Genomic DNA, 17,636 nt, shown 5'->3' with positions numbered 1-17,636 from the left:
CTTCCGTGTGCTTCCCGTTCCCCCACCTATCCAGACAAATTGACCCACCTCCTTGATAGTCATAGACGGCCAGAGCAGATAGACTTCCTTCAGCCACATCATATAGATTTTTCTTCAACACCTAAAAAAGAAAAATTGTGGAGTTGGGGTATCTTATTATGACTCATCCTCTCAATGACCCTGCCTCTGCGCTGAAGCTCAACGGCTCCCTATGCTCAATGGTGCAAGAATTTAAATCAAGGCAGATCTATCACAGAAGGAGATATTCCAAGAGGGATACATTTTGGTGGACAATCACTTAAATACCTAAAATAACTACTTAAATACTACAGCTGCCAAAAAAGCCAACCCAGTTCCCAGGCATGCATTCACAGAGGGATGGAATCAAGATCACGTGAAGAGTTAATGCCACTTTATAAGGCCTTGGTAAACAGGTAGGGAAATTGTCTCTCTGTTGAGGGGAGGGGAGGCCAGGCACCCTAACCCAAACCCTTGACATGAATGACCTCAAGTTGGCCACCTTTAATGCAGTCACATGACCTTTCAGCCAACACCCCCGGTCACATGATCACCAAGCCACTCCCACCTGGTCACATGGCTGGCAAACCACACCCACAAAATAAGCCACGCCTACAGCATGGTAGTAAAATATTTTGCAGCCCTTCACTGGTAGAATTGTCTATTAACCATGTGAGACAACTCTTATCTTCCATAGGGATAATGTAAATAATCACAGAGAAGGCCCTTCTCCTTGGTCCCACCAAAAAGACCTCCTTTAAGAGAGGGGACTTGCAACATATACCTTGTGTTGTGAAGTGAGCTTCTCTAGCCCAATTCTTATTAAACAACCATGCTACACATTTACGTCAAGGCTCCAGTCTCCAGGGTGAAGGTATAAATTTCGACCTGATCAACCAACTCGCCCTCCTTCTCTCACCTGAAGACGTCACCCCTCCAGGATGGCCGCTGCAGAGCTCCTCGTACTCCTGGTCCAACTCCACTCCGTCATCTTTGGAGGCGTCCTTGTGATCCGGCATGACCCTCATAATCGTTGTCACGCAAAGGGAGGAGGCTCCTCGTACTCCACGTTTTCGATCACATCCTCGTAATCTCCTCCATCCTCAATGGTTTTCGATATAGATGGGCTGATCCTGGTGGGCAGGTGGTGGGAGAGGGAAGCTCTCTGGGGCCGCCTTCCAAGTCCAGGCTCCGTGGAGGAAGGACGGGGGGCTCCTCCTCTTCCTCTTCCTCTTCTTCTTCCTGGAAAAAGAAGAAAAACGTCCCCTCAACTCACTTCATGTCAAGGGTATTTTCTTCTGGAAGGACCAGAATTTGACTAGATGGGACCCCCACCCAGGACAACCATCCATTATCAAGGCGGTGCAAGAAGATGGGGATAAATCGTACGGGCTTGCCACACTATCTAAAGAAGGCCTGGTGTTGATGGGAACTTGGGAGGGGGGATTTACAGGAGGGGATAGATGCAGCCACAAAACATTCTTTCGAGGGGGTTCAAGGACATCCTATGCCCATTCACCTGGGCGGAAGTGGAGAAAGGTCTGGCCACGCTGGCACAATCTGAGTGGGGAACCATGACACGTTTGTGGCTGGGGGAGACAAGGGTTGTGAACTTTCAACTGGGTGGAAAACTCAGATTCAGGTTTCCCAGTGTAGGGTGCCAGGATAGCTTCAGAAATTTATTTATTTATTTACTTACTTACTTACTTACTTACTTTACTTACTTACTTACTTACTTACTTACTTACATACTTACTTACTTACTTACTTACTTACTTACTTACTTACTTACTTACTTACTTACTTACTTACTTACTTATTTAATATGCTGCCCCCTCTCTGAGGACTCAGGGTGGCTCACAACATACCAAAACAATATACAATATACGTATCTCAAATCCAATTAATAGTAGCTAAAAATGTCTTCAAAAACTCTAATAACATTTAAAATCACTCATTCCCCATTCGCATAGCAAAACAGTCATCGTCTGGGGGCAAAGGTCTAATGGCCTCAAGCCTGGCGACAAAGATGAGTCTTAAGACTCTTGCGGAAGGCGAGGAGGGTGCAGGCAGTGCAAAATCTCCAGGGGGAGCTGATTCCAGAGGGTCGCCCCCCCCCCCCACAGAGAAGGCTCTTCCCCTAGGCTCCCACCCAAGCGACATTGTCTAGTTGACGGGGACCTGGAGAAGGCCGACTCTGTGGGGACCTCACCGGTCGCTGGGATTCATGCGGCAGAAGGCGGTCGAGAAGGTATTCTGGTCCGATGCCATGTGGGCCTTTATAGGTCATAAACAAACACTTTGAATTGAGTCCGGAAACCAATTAGCAACCAATGCAGTATGCGGAATGCTGGCAAAACATGGGGTAATGCCTTGGAAGGCCCACAACTGCTCGCGGCGGGGTGCATTCTGGATGATTTGAAGTTTCCGCAACACTTTTCGAATTGGGAACTCAGAGGAGCACTTTGACTTGGACTCTGACTTAGTTTGGATGTTACCTGGACCCTTGACATCCATACTTTATGATACTGACTTGACTTACGACCATAATTGACAAGGAGGGAGGAGGGGCAAGGGGGGAGGAGGAGGAGGAGGAGGAGGACAATGACTGTGGTCTCTGAACTTTATTTTCTTGCAGATATTTCATGACCCAACTAAGTAACCTCATCAGAGCTACAAGGGAAGGGGCTTGAGAAGTGCAGGAGGAGGAGACGGGAGGAAAAGGAGGAGGAGGAAGCATCACAGAGCCCTCACATGCACAGAAGCTGTCTGGAATCAAGGGCTTCCGTGAGCATGTTCCCCTTGATGGCAGCAACATCGTACCCGTAAATTCGCATTCGGAAATTACTCTTTCGTTCCCCCTACCTGGTTTTGGGGAGGCAGAGGGGGCAGGCTGCCCTTTTTGGGGCATCTGTCCAGGCACCAACGGAGGGCTCCGTTCTCGCTCTTCACTCTTCTTTCATTTCCTTAAAGAAAGAAATAACAGATTGGGGAAGTATGTACCGGACATCAGGACTAGTGTTGTGATGGAACGGGAGTTTCCAGAATATTGGAAGGAAAACATGGTGGGTTTTTTTGCTATATAAAAATGGATGTGTGAAGATGTAAATTGCCTTTTGTGGGTTGGCGAGTGTCTTCTCCATCCATGAAGGACCTTTGATCAAGGTCAATAAAAAGTCTGCTTCTGTTCATTGGACTCCTGTGAAATTACTTTTGTGATCTTTTTTTCTCACACGTTGGTTAACAGGCCCTGATCCATGAAACTCAGCTTCACTTCTGTGCTGTTGTGATAACACTTAGCAACAATCCTAAACCTAGAAGGACTTAACCCCAGAGATTGACCCTAAACCTGGTATGAATTGACTGATGGAGAATGTACCTTAAGACTCAGGATCCTCACCTTTGACTTCTCTTGGGTTTCTGAAGTTCCCGGGCCTGGCGACGGGTTCGTTCTTCCTCTGTCTTCTTCTTGTTCTCTTCCTCTGCAGTCTTGGCCATGTTTTCAAAACGTTGTCTCAAGTTCCCCATCCCGGCAGAAGCTGTTTCCAATGAGAAGTTCAATAGAGGGGCTTCAGGATTGTAAGAAGAAGCTTCCACCATCTGTCCCTGGTGGGACTGTGTAGGTCAGTGGTGGCAAATCTATGGTACTGTGTGCCCCACACACAGAGCCATATCTGCTGGCACGCAAGCTGTTGCCCTAGCTCAGCTCCAACGTGCATGTGTGTGCCGGTCAGCTGATTTTTGGCTCACACAGAGGCTCTGGGAGGACGTTTTTGGCTTCCAGAGAACCTCCGGGGAGATGGGGGAGAATGGTTTCACCTTCCTTGGCTCCAGGGAAGTCTCTGGAGTCTGGGGAGTGTGAAACACGATCCTACTGGCCCACCAGAAGTTGGGGAACAGGCTGTCTCCAGCCTCCAAGAGGCTCCAGGGAGTGAAAGAAGCTGTTTTCCGCCCCTCCCCAGTCTATTCAATTATGGGGTGTGGGCACTTGCACATGAACAATAGTATGTGTGCACACTCTTTTGGCATCCAAGCATAAAAAGGTTCACCATCACTGGTGTAGGTTCTCTGCTGGACAGATCTTCAGAAGAGTGCTATTAAAACATCCATTCTCTCCATAAAACCAGAGGTGTCCAACCTTGGCCACTTTAAGACCCGTGGACTCCCAGAATTGATCCCATATCCCACATCCCTGTACGCCTTGCCAGGAATGAGAAAAGGGGGTGGGGGGGTTTGCCCTCCGTGAGATCTTCTCCTTCTTCCCAGGTGCCCATGGATGAACTTACCAGCTTCTACAGGTTTTGTCTTCTGATATGAGGAAATGGGAGCTTCCATTTCACCGAAACCAGCAGCACTCTGCAAGAGACATCAAGGGAAACGGATGAAAGACAATATTTGTAGCCCAGATGTTGGGGCTGTCTCAGCTTGGTGGGTTTTCTTGCAGACATTCCATTACCCAGCTAGGTAACATCTTCAATGCTAGAAGAGGGGGGAGTTTGCAAAGTAGAGGAGGAGCTGCAGGAATGTGGGGTCCTTGGTGCTCTCTCAGCTTGGTGGCTTTCTTGCAGATGTTTCATGACCCAACTAGTTAACATCATCCAGGCTAGAAGGAGGAGGATTGGAGGAGGATTTGCACAGAGGTAGTGGTGGAGGAGGAAGAGGAGGAGGAGGAAGAGGAGGAGGAGGAGGAAGAAGAAGAGGAAGAAGAAGAGGAGGAGGAGGAAGAGGAGAAGGAAGAAGAGGAGGAGGAGGAAGAGAAAGACGAGAAAGATGCTGTGAGCTTAGTTGTTGTCTTGCAGACATTTCATGACCCATCTATGGAACATCATCAGTGAATTCATCAATCACTTCTAGCACTGAAGTCCAATATATCTTCAAATTTTGCAAGTTGGAAAACTAATCTTTATTTTATTACATTCATTCCTGATTTATCCTCTCCCTGAAAAACCTGAAGATTGTTTTTATCCTTAATGGCTACAATGCAACTTAATGGCACAATTTTAAGAATGGAACAACAGAGGGTGCAAAGAATGCCAACGTGGAGCTCAAACATAGACCCACGGATTCCCCCACTCTCATTATGCATGGACCCCAGGCAAGACAGACATTCAACGAGGAGTGGAGCTTCTTCCATCATGCAGAAATAGATGACATCTCGACATTCTTTTAATTCCCTCTGTGCCTGCCAGGGTAGCATAAGTCCACTACCAAAGGGTAGGAGGGAGTTATGGACACCCTGGCTCTGGGAGTTGTAGTCCAACTGCAGGGGAAAAGGCTGGAGAAGGTTCTCCTGAAAACTTGCTATTGGGAGAATAAAATCAAGCAGTGGGGCTGAAATCAGAAGCATTTGTGGTAGAGAGTTTGAGTCAACTAATATCCCCCTGAGCATCTTCTTCCAACCTCCAACACCCAGCTGAGCCCACTCCAGGTTCAACCTCAATTTACCTTGTCCACTCTGTCTTTCTGCACTCCATAACGACCTCCAAAGCCTTGAGAATGGTCTGCAATAGAGAAAACAGCCAACTTGTTATGGGAGGTGTTGTGAGTGGTCCATGTCCGTCTCAGCTGGTCACAGATTTCAAGGACCAGGAGATGGAGGAGTACTGGCAACGCAAACCAGTGTTCTTACCATCTGAGTCTGAGAGTGAGACTGAAGGAGAATTGGAGACTGGGGAACCAGCAGAGACTGTAGAATCTCCAATTAGGGCATTGTCTGAGTCAGAGGACGGTGGGGACTTTGAGAACCCTCTCTTAGATGTGAAGGTCAGAAGAATGAGACCCAGGCATGAATATCTCTCTAGAAGGGGGGTCTAGGCATTGATTATACCTATGGGATATTTAGCCACACCCTGTCAATATATATATAGAAAAGGCTGATGGGAGAAGAGGCGTGGCAAGCAACGTTCATCATGAAGATGGAGCTTCGAGAGACCGATTATGACTCCCTGGATTTTGGTTCCTGTTTTTACAGAAGCTGTTTAAGCCCTGAACAGTGAGTGAAGAGATAAACACCAGAGACACCTCATTAGGGAAGGTTTATGCCTCTAGCTGGCGCGCATCCCAGAGTATTATCTATGCTCCGTAGGTGGGAACGCTGTCAGCCTGGAATGCCTGAGAATAGCAACCGAGTAGTTAATGCCTGGAACTCACTACCAGACTCTGTAGTATCATCTCTTAACTCCCAAAACTTTACCCTTAGACTATCCACTGTTGACCTCTCCCAATTCCTAAGAGGTCAGTAAGGGGTGTGCATAAGTGCACCAGAGTGCCTTCTGTCCCCTGTCCTCATGTTTCTCTATTATTAGTACTGATATATTGTCATATCTTTGTATACTACCAATATGCACTTGACTAGATAGATAGATGATACATAGATAGATAGGTAGGTAGGTAGATAGATAGATAGATAGATAGATAGATAGATAGATAGATAGATAGATAGATAGATAGATAGATAGATAGATAGACAGACAGACAGACAGACAGACAGACAAATAGATAAATACATAAATACATAAATCAATAAATTGATAAATCAATAATAAAGTCTGAGGAGTCTGAGGAGAGGAGCAGCATTCAAATCCAAGAAATAAATAAATAAAATAAAATAACTTGGGAGCTTGAACCTGCGAAAGAGGAACTGGATCTTGTGACCCTTAGCTAAAAGATTTCAGAACATAGTTTCCATGTTGTATATTTATGCTCTTCTCTAAGAGATTGTCCAGCCCAGGGGTAGGCAAAGTTGGCTCTTCTATGACTTGCGGACTTCTTCTTCCAGAATTCCTGAGCCAATCATGCTAGCTCAGGAATTCTGGGAGTTGAAGTCTGGGAATTCTGGGAGTTGAAGTCCACATGTCATAGAAGAGCCAACTTTGCCTACCGCTGGCCCAGCCCCATCTCCATCCACACAGACCTGTTTGGGATTCATGGGGCTTGACCTCTTCTTTGTGGGCCCATCCCAGAGCAGACTTGTCTTGATGGTCCTTCTGCACACCATACTTCCCACCAAATCCAATGGCATGGTCTGGAATGAAAGAACACAAAGTTCTTCATAAAGACATGAGAGAGGCTAATTGAGGTGAGCCAAGGTTGACTTGTAGCTTCCAGACCTGTCTGGGATTCATGGGGCTTGACTTCCTCCTTGTGGGACCAACCCAGGGCAGATTTGTCTTGCCGGTCCTTCTGCACACCATACTTCCCACCAAATCCAACAGCATGGTCTGGAATGAGAAGACCACAACATTTTTCAGAAAGACAAAGAGACCCCAGATATTTGTTTGAGAGGAAACAAATGGATTTGCAGCTCCCAGGGAGATAACACCAAATGAATAAGACATTTTTTCTGAGTTTGATGGATAGATAGAATCACAAACCCAACAGATTGTCTGGCTTGGCACAACCTAATAAGCCACCCACAAATATAAAGCATAACCAAGATCAGCAAACCTAGCTTGCTGTGTGCAGCCCCTAAGCATTCAATTTATCTGGTTGGGTGACCTGGCTATGTGCCCATAGTCAGTATGTCATGGGGTCCATTGTGGGGCTCATCCTGTTCTTCTGAGTTACTCAATGGCACCTCTGAAGGTGCAATGGTCCCTGGTTGGTGCCTCTGACTCCACATCCTTTCCGACCTGGTGCCAAATACACTGGCCTAGGATTCCAAAACACACCCATTTCTCGATCTTCAGAATCCGTGATCAGCTGAGCGGGATGTGGCCAGGCCATAACATCCCCCATACATATTGACCCCAAGCAAGTCATTGATCAGCGAAACCAAAAGACCCTCAGGCCACAGCTTCAACCCATCCGTCTTTTCTACAGACCTGTCTGGGATTCGTGGGGCTTGACTTCCTCCTTGTGGGACCAACCCAGGGCAGACTTATCTTGACGGTCCTTCTGCACACCATACTTCCCACCAAACCCAACAGCATGGTCTGCAATGAGAAGACACAACATTTTTCAGAAAGCCATGAGAGGTTAATTGTAATAAAATATGGTGGGCTTCCCGCTTCCAGACCTGTTTGAGATTCATGGGGCTTGACTTCTTCCTTGTGGGACCAACCCAGTGCAGACTTGTCTTGACGGTCCTTCTGCACGCCATACTTCCCACCAAATCCAACAGCATGATCTGCAATGGGAGAACATGAGGTTCTTCAGAAAGCCATGAGAGATTTAATTGAGTTGAACCAAGGTTGACTTGCAGATTCCAGACCTGTTTGAGATTCATGGGGCTTGACTTCTTCCTTGTGGGACCAACCCAGGGCAGATTTGTCTTGACGGTCCTTCTGAACACCATACTTCCCACCAAATCCAACGGCATAGTCTGAAGCAGAAGAACACAACATTTTTCAGAAGGTTGATCCCATGGATGGTCCAAAAGTCTATGGAGATCCTCAGCCCTCCAGTTCTTTTTTTAAGAGGCAATGGAACTTTTTTGTTTTTTCTTTGAAGATGTTTCACTTCTCATCCAAAATGCTTCTTCAGTTCTGACTGAATGGTGATGGCAATAGAAGGAACATTCTCAGAGAGAGAGAACTAATGACCAGATGACTGCAAAGAATATAAACCCTTCCATTCCCTACCATTCAGTTAAAACGGAAGGAGCTTCTTGGATGAGAAGCAACACCTCTTCAAGGAAAAACAAGGACATTCAGGGTGGCCTGAAAAATTCACATTCCAAACCCCCACATTTCATTCTCGGGGTCCCAGGAGACTGAGCACCTGAATAGGAATCTGGTATGCATCACCCCTGGGAAGAAGTTGATGCATCGGTGAAAGTGAATTGGTATCCTTGGGCCTCTCTTACTGGGGAATGTGCTGTGGGAACTGGAGAAAGCATAGGGGTGGGGGATGCCCAGAAACCTGGGGATGGGTTGTCTCAAAACTTACCTTTTTGGGAGGTGTGTGCTTCTACCTCTCCCTTGTAGTCAAACCCAAGTGCAGACTGCAGGGAAGAGAAAATGAGAGACATTATGCAGACACCCCATTCAGAATAATTGTAGCCAATTGGTCACTTGGAATCAACAGTAACTTGACGGTTCAAAATAATTAACCAAAGAGTAGCCTCAATGTATTTGTTGTTGATGTTTTTGTTGTAAACCAACCAGACTGCTTTAGTGAGATGAACAAGGTATAAATTTGATCAATCATAAAATAATGTTGAGTGGGAAGAAAATAAAACGGGGAGGGAGGAAGGATAGGAAGGGGACTGGAAAAGAAATAAAGTTACATTCCATTATTTAGGCTGTTGGGAGTCATGTAATGTCAGCAGGAAGAGGAGGTGGTGGTGGTGGTGGTGGAGGAGGAGGAGGAAGAGGAGGGAAGCTGAGCCCACAGAAGGAATGGAAGAAACCCTCCCTAGTATCTACCACCATAAAGGAAAGGGGGAAAGATGTATAGTACTTTCAGACTTGCAAGATTCTGTTACTATAAGTTTACTATAGTGTTAGCACCCATGGTGGTGCTTCTTGCCTGAGCTACATTAAAGACCTTACCCCTAACCTCCAAAGAAGGCCCCATTTGCATCCCCAAAGAACATTGACTGCAAAATCCCATTGAGTCAAATGCATTTAAAGAAGTTAAACCATCCAACTTTATCATTTCCCTTTTATGCTTCAATAAGTATTTTAAACAAAATAGTAGGCAGACAATAAAACTGCTCCAACCTTATCTGCTCGGTCCTTCTGAACGCCGTACTTTCCACCGAAACCTTTGGCTGCGTCTGTTTGGGAAGAGTGCATGTCGACCTCGGCAACATACTCGTGGCCCAAGGCACTCTGGAGAACCAAGAAAAACCAGGGTTATCTCCTGGCATGCTTGTAATTTGGGAAAGTTCTCAAGAAGATCAAGTTGCCCTGCAGAAGAGCAGCTATGCGAAAGACCAAGTGGAGATCAGCTGAGAACTTCAAAAAAGAGGGGGGAGAGAACAGAGCCCCACATCAAGTTTGTACCTTGTCCATACGGTCCTTCTCCATTCCAAACTTGCCTCCATAGCCATAGGAAGCTTTGGGTGCCTTCTCCTGCTCCTTCTTCTTGAGAACTTCATGTTCCTCAGATACCTTGCTTCTGAGCTGGTGGATGCTGAAAAGAGACATCAAATAGCAGGATTTGGAGAGGAGGAGGAGGAGGAGAACTGTGGAATCCTGGGTGCTCATAGATAATTCATGATGCAACTGGGTAAAATCATGAGTCCAAGAGGGAATTTATTGAATGGATGAGAAAGAGCTGAAGAGAAGGATTATGGGATTCTTGATGCTCTTTGAGCTTGGTTGTTTTTTTGCAGACTTTTCATGACCCAACTAGGGAACATCATCAGTGCTAGAAGTGAGGGGACTTTGTCGCTCACACCGATAGTGTTACCTACCATATTTTTCTGAGTATACGATGCATTGAAGTATAAGATGCACCTTAGTTTTGGGGGAGGAAAATAGAAAATAAATCTGTTTACCAGATATTAATCTGGCTAGCATCCTTAGTCTGGTCAGCTTCAGCACATTATTTTATCCCCTGCTTAGGGCTTTAAAAAAAACCTTATTTTGCAGCTCTTTACTGTCAATAAGTAAATAAAATAAGTTGGGAGAAATCTCAACGGAGGAATTGAAAGAAGAGAAGCAGTCAGCAAGGGGAGGACTCTGGTGTCATCCAAGCTGAAGACAAGCAGCACTTCTGTCTTTTTTCCAAAATAAATACATAAATAAAGAAACACAAAAGTTTTCTGAAAAAAGAGGAAGAACATCACTTCCTCAGTTTTTGGAGGGCAGAACAAGGAAGCGACATAAATTGTGGGTCACAGGCATCCATTCATGCCAAAAAAACTCATGGTCAAGCTGAAGCACAGCCTGGTTCTTCTGGAGAAAGCCCACCAGGTCCTCCAACCTATTGCCTTTGGGGTTGGATTGCAAATCCCATGCTGTTTGAGGAAGATGGGTGTTGTTGTTATCCAATGACTCTGAACAGGAAAGGGCAGGATGAAGTCTTGTGCAAGGATCTGGCGGTGAAACTTCAAACGTGTGGGACCGGATGGAGAACGAGAACTTTTGAAAGGTCTTCTTTCTCCTCCTAATGGTTTCTGGTCCCCAAATTCAGAGACTGGGGTGGGAAGCTGTGCCCCAAAAGAACACTTTTTATTAGTTTTGCTCAAAGTCAACAAAGCCGCTACTCCCCTTGGTGTTTTCTCTATCCTGGTAGCTTGCAGGTGGGTGGACTTCAACTCCCATAATTCCTCAGGAAGCATTGTGTTGACTTAAATGCCCAGAATTCCTCAGCTGGCTGCGGAATTCTGGGATTTGGAGTCCACCCATCTTCTTTTTAAATATAGATAGATAGATAGATAGATAGATAGATAGATAGATAGATAGATAGATAGATAGATAGATAGATAGATATATTATATATTATATATTATATATTATAATATATATATATATATTATTTTTAAATGTTATTTCCATATTTAAGGCTTATTATTAAACATTCTTATTTCTATTTACAGTTTTATACTTGTTGCATTTACTTTACATCTATTTACATTTTACATTTACATTTATTTTGATGCATCATATTACTTTATGCATTAAGTGATGTGGAAGTGATGTGTCGGTGTCTGGAGGCTGGATGGGAGGGACAAGGCAGGCGCACCGCTGAGTTAGCCCATCCCGGTGGAGATAGTGGTGACAACGGTGGCCTGGGCCATGGATGTGACATTCCTGGCGCTGGCGCTCCTCGAAGGGAAGCCGCCGGAGCCGCCTCAGCAGTTGCCGTCACCACTGCTGCCGCTGTCTCTATCGGAACCGGCTAACTCAGTGGCGCACCTGCCTTGTCCCTGCCACCCAGAGGCCCCGTGCAGCTGCCTGGAATGCGACACTTCGTTGCTGGGTGAGGAGTAGAGCCTCCAGGAGCCCCTAGCGAGGATTCCCCGCATGCAGCTGCGGAGAACAAGGCAGGGCGTCCCCTCTGCTCATCCAGCCAGCGAAGGAGTCCTGCAGTACGGCCGTGATCGTCTGGCGGGAGGGGGCTTGGCTCCATCAGCCCCCACCCCAATCTCCTGCCTTCAGGGGCATCTCCAGGGCTGAGGCACCGGCCTCCTGCCAAGGGCTGCCAGGTGGCCTTGGCAAGTTGACTTAATGACCGAAGTGCCAAAGCCCACTGCAACAATATCGCTGAAAAGGCTTCCAGAGCTGTTAACCTGATCCTACGTAGCTTGTGCTCTGACAACCTCACACTAGAAACATAGAACATAGAAGACTGATGGCAGAAAAAGACCTCATGGTCCATCTAGTCTGCCCATATACTATTTCCTGTGTTTTATCTTAGGATGGATATATGTTTATCCCAGGCATGTTTAAATTCAGTTACTGTGGATTTACCAACCACGTCTGCTGGAAGTTTGTTCCAAGGATCTACTACTCTTTCAGTGAAATAATATTTTCTCATGTTGCTTCTGACCTTTCCCCCAACTAACCTCAGACTGTGCCCCCTGGTTCTCGTGTTCACTTTCCTATTAAAAACACTTCCCTCCTGAACCTTATTTAACCCTTTAACATATTTAAATGTTTCGATCATGTCCCCCCTTTTCCTTCTGTCCTCCAGACTATACAGATTGAGTCTTTCCTGATACATTTTATGCTTAAGACCTTCCACCATTCTTGTAGCCCGTCTTTGGACCCGTTCAATTTTGTCAATATCTTACCAGAGCTTACAAAACTTTTGTCAGATCAATCCTGGAATACAGCTCATCTGTCTGGAACCCTCACCGCATCTCAGACATCAACACCCTCGAAAATGTCCAAAGATACTTCACCATAAGAGCCCTTCATTCCTCCACTCAAAACAGAATACCCTACGAATCAAGACTTACAATCCTGGGCCTAGAAAGCTTAGAACTACGATGCCTTAAACATGATCTAAGTATTGCCCACAAGATCATATGCTACAACGTCCTGCCTGTTGGTGAGTACTTCAGCTTCAACCACAACAACACAAGAGCACACAACAGATTCAAACTTAATATTAACCGCTCCAAACTTAACTGTAAAAAATATGACTTTAGCAATCGAATTGTCGAATCATGGAACTCATTACCGGACTCAGTAGTATCATCCCCTAGCCCCCAACATTTTACCCTTAGACTCTCCACGATTGACCTCTCCAGGTTCCTAAGAGGTCAGTAAGGGGTGTGCATAAGCGCACTAGAGTGCCTCCCGTCCCCTGTCCTATAGTCTCTTCTATATCTCCTATATCCTTTCTTCCATACCTATATCTTTTTATTCTATCCTCCATTGACATATTTTATTCTTATATCTTTTATCCTATTCTTTCTTTGTTATATTTTACTATGTGTATATTCTCTATAACCTTCATTGTGTATTGGACTAAATAAACAAACAAAACAAAACAAATAAATAAATAACATTTGGTGTATAAGACACACCCAGCTTTTGACGCACTTTTTTGAAGTAAAAAGGTGCGTCGTATACACTGAAAAATATGGTAAATAAAAGACTTTTAAATTTTTTAAAAAAAGAGACAGAGGAGAAATCCAACAGTTGAGCTCCCACTCACCTTCCGACATGCGTGAGAGATCAAGGGCGGATTCCCATTCTCAACACTACCAGTTCACTGCACATGCAACTTCGCTTCTCCTGCATGCACGCGCATGTGTCCCAGAGTGTTTTTGCTTCTGTGCATGCGCAGAAGCAGAAGCATGCTGGGATGCAAACATGTGCATGCAGGAGCATAGAAGCTGTGCACACAGTGCAACTGTCAGTACCAATGCGCCACCCTCATCCTTCCCGGTAGCAATCCAATACTGCGTGAGACAGTGTTCTGATCTCCAGCTAAGGCCACTGTTAATTGGAATGAAGGCTTGCTAAATGCAGAGATTTGTAAAAACAAAGCATCATCTTAATTTTTTTCCCTTCTGTCACAAACTGCATCATCTCGGCATGCAGGCTATCTTATCTCAGTCTTTAGAAGTCAAGGCAACGTCAAAATCACCAAAGCATTCCACAAGTCATTCTAAGATTTATGGCTAGGCAGCGTTAGCCCAGAGTGATAAAAACTGCAATTAAAAGCACATAAAGCAAAGCTTACTTTCGGAGCCTCTGAAAGACACCTCCATATTTCTTAATAGAAGATTGAAAACTGCACCCTTCTTCTCTGCTGACACCCGGACGTGATGAATTAATTACTTAATTAATTAACCCGTTCCTCTCCTTAATATTTCTTCCCTGACACTTGCTCCCATCGTCTCTGCAAGCGTCTGAAAGAAGGATTTACCCATCGAGTATCTGTTTCTCCTTCACTTGAATCTGAACTCACAGGAACCTCCTGTGGTTGGTCTCCTCCTTCTTCTTCTGCCTGTAAATCAGGCCCTGCCACTAATTCATAAACACTTTCCGAATCAGAATCTGCAAAATCCCCAAACTGAGCAGGAGTATACACAACGGACAGTAAGGCCCTCCTTTCAATGTGGCTTTGGGCTCCATTATGGTTGCATCTCAAGGACTGGAGCCAAGGGTTTTTTGGGGGGAGGGTCCCAGGCAGAAATTGGGGTCCACTCACTTAATGTGTTCTGCACGGCCGGAGCCTTCGATCGTCTTAGCCCCCCACCGTTGCTCCTTCTCCGAAATGTCATTCTGTCAATCAGAGGAGATAAGAAGTTTGTTAATTATTTATTTATTACTTAAAATTGTCCAGATATATATATATATGCAGAGTTATGGAGGAGGACTAGATGAGATATCAGAATATAATATGGCAATTAAGGAACCAGATAAATGATGAAGACACATTTGTAGAAAATTGGGGGGGTGCTTCAGGGTCTTCACGGGGCAAAGGGCCTGTAGAGACCCAATAAACATCTGAGAAATAAATCAGAGTTCAAACTTTGGCCTTCTTCCAAGTTCCAATTTATTGACAGAGTCATGTTGGTTACGAACTGTAGTCAACCCGATACCAACTTTTCCTACAATTCTCCACCCAGGTTAAGCTTCATCCCTCGTGCCCACACCCACAAGTTCATCACGTGAACCACTCCAATTTTCTCAACGTCCATGATCCTCTCCTATATTTCCGGCTGGTGCTGAACAAAGGATGACCTTGAACCCTCTGGAAAAAAATTGTAGTGGCTAGTATCTTTTCCTCTCATGCAACCAACCCTCCCCGGTTCCCAAAGTACTATTCTACTTGTGGCAGGCCAAAGTCTCCAACTCAAAACGATGGCTTTGGCCTGACGCTAAGATTTTTCCCTGCACTGCCATGATTAGCATCTGGGCCTCTTGGAACAGAATCCCTAAGTCCAGCCTTTCCCCCTCCTCAGATGCAGCTGGGCTCATCCCCGGGGAGTCAGGCAGAGCCCCAGGGAGCACAGAGGACTCACCACAAAATCCGGGTCTGTGTCCCAGTCGTCTCCTTCAGCCTCCACTTTCGCAGACACATTGTGGCCCACCACGGCTTTCCACATCTGGGGGGAGAGAGAGTGAGAGAGAGAGAGAGAGAGAGAAAGAAACAAAGAAGGGAGAGAGGGAGGGAGGGAAGGAAGGAAGGAAAGGAGGGAGGGAAGGAAGGAAGGAAGGAAAGGAAGAAAGGAAGGAAGAAAGAAAGGAGGGGGGTGGGAAGGAAGGAAGGAAAGGAAGAAAGAAAGAAAGTAAGTAAGGAGGGAAGGAGGGAGGGAAATAGCATGTTCCTATAAACAGTCCAAAATCATACACATAATATTACTTTATGATGTTTATTAACACATTTTATTGTTTTTATTATATGTTGTAAGCTGCCCCGAGTTTTTGGAGAGGGGCAGCAAATCCAATCAATCAATCAATCAATAAATAAATAAGTCAGAATAACAATCCAAATATTATTAGTACATAGTCTTTCTTACCGGGTATCTTTGTCATAATCAGTAAACAAAGATATCAAGCTTAAACACATTTTAGCTATAATACATGACTACAATACAGAGAGATTGCAGAGGAAATGCAGAGCATAAATACAGTGAGTAACCATTAACAGTCAGTATAAAGAGAAATAAGCTATGAACTCTAGCTCCCTCTTGTGGCAGTCTGCAACACCTGCAGCCAATATATTGCCAACCCAGCACTTATGGACAGAGTCCTAAGCACAGAAAAAGCTGAATTGGTGCATCAAACCCACAGCCCAAGAGCTGCATGTACAACGCTTGCAACGGAACAGTCGTTTCCTTTCAACCAGCATCCGTCTGACTAGCTGTGGCTTGACTAGCTTGTGTTTCCATCTCTCACCTCTGCCACTGTTGCAGAGCAAACAACCATTTAAGGAAAGGGCTTCGAGCCCTACACAGACTCCCACCCACAGTCCACAAACTTCCTGCAGCTTTTAAAGAATCTGAAAGCATTTGCAAAACACGCAGACAGGAAACGCTGGTGAAAGAAAAAAAATCAGAGGCTCAACTTCCGGCAGGCGTCCCTCCCCCCTCACTCCTTGCGGGGGTCCCTTTTCTGGGCAAGCCCCCCCCCCTTCCTTGGCCTGGCTGTCTCCAATGGGGCCTTTGCTCCTGCACTTTGCTGCAGATGCTGCTGCCCTGTGGAAGCCCAGGAGGCCCCTGGTGTCTTGTCCAGTCTTCACCTTGGCAGACACACTACAGCTTTCCATGTCTGGGCGAAGGGAGAGAGGAAAGAAAGAGAGAGAGAGAGAGAAAGAAAGAAAGAGGGAGGGAGGAGGAAGAAAAAACAAAGAAAGAGGGAGGAAGAAAGAAAGGAAGAAAGAAAGAAAGAGGGAGGAAGAAAGGAAGAAAGAAAGAAAGAGGGAGGGAGGAGAGAAAGAGAAAGAAAAAGAAAGAAAGAGTGAGAGAGGAAGGAAGAAAGGAAGAAAGGAAGAAAGGAAGAAGGAAAGAGGGAGGGAGGGAGGAGAAAGAAAAAACAAACAAAGAAAGAGGGAGGCAGGAGAGAGAGAGAAAGAAAAAGAAAGAGGGAGGGAGGAAGAAAGAAAGAAAGAAAGAAAGAAAGAAAAGAAAGAGGGAGGAGGGAGAAAAAAACAAAGAAAGAAAGAGGGAGGGAGGAGAGAGAGAAAGAAAAAGAAAGAAAGAGGGAGGGAGGAAGAAAAGAAGAAAGAAAGAGGGGGAGGGAGGAGAGAGGGGAGGGCAGGCAGGAAACAAGTAAGCAAGAAGCCAGCCAGGGTGACCAGGAGCCCAAGAGCCAAGGGAGGGGCCCCCTTTCAGCCCCTTTGACCCCCTGCTCTCAATCTACCCACAGAAGAGACGTTGCCTCCAGAAACTGTGGGACCTTCATCCCTGGAAGCTTTCAAGAGGAAACTAGACTTCCCTCTGTCAGGAATGGCGTAGGGCCTCCTGTGCGGGTGTGGGTTGGACTAGATGATCACCAAAGGTCCCTTCCCACTCTTGTTAATCTGCTCCCCCCCAGGGCTGCCTCTTCCCACTCCTCCAGAGGTCCCTAATTGCTGCGCCCTCTTGCCAGGTTGAAGCCCAACCTGCCTGGATCCCAGCACCTCCAAGAGATGGAGAGGACCACAGGGGCGTTTTGAAACAAGCAAGGTGGGCTTTCCATCCCACTCCCATGGCTCCCCCATTTAGTGCCCAGTAGCCCCCCCCCATTACACTGCAAATCCAAGCCCCCTACCTTGCCTGG

General features: G+C 45.9%; 1 pseudogene; it reads right to left on the bottom strand.

The window, feature by feature from the left end:
• The window catches only part of LOC139168831 (src substrate cortactin-like), a 21,203-nt pseudogene extending 4,840 nt beyond the window's left edge, over positions 1-16,363 (bottom strand).
• Between the last annotated feature and the right edge of the window lie 1,273 nt (positions 16,364-17,636).

Source organism: Erythrolamprus reginae, chromosome 6 (assembly GCF_031021105.1).
Source record: "Erythrolamprus reginae isolate rEryReg1 chromosome 6, rEryReg1.hap1, whole genome shotgun sequence".
NCBI classification, from domain to species: Eukaryota; Metazoa; Chordata; class Lepidosauria; order Squamata; family Dipsadidae; genus Erythrolamprus; species Erythrolamprus reginae.
Note: the sequence above shows the minus strand (reverse complement) of the source record. Positions and strands in the feature narration are given on the sequence as shown.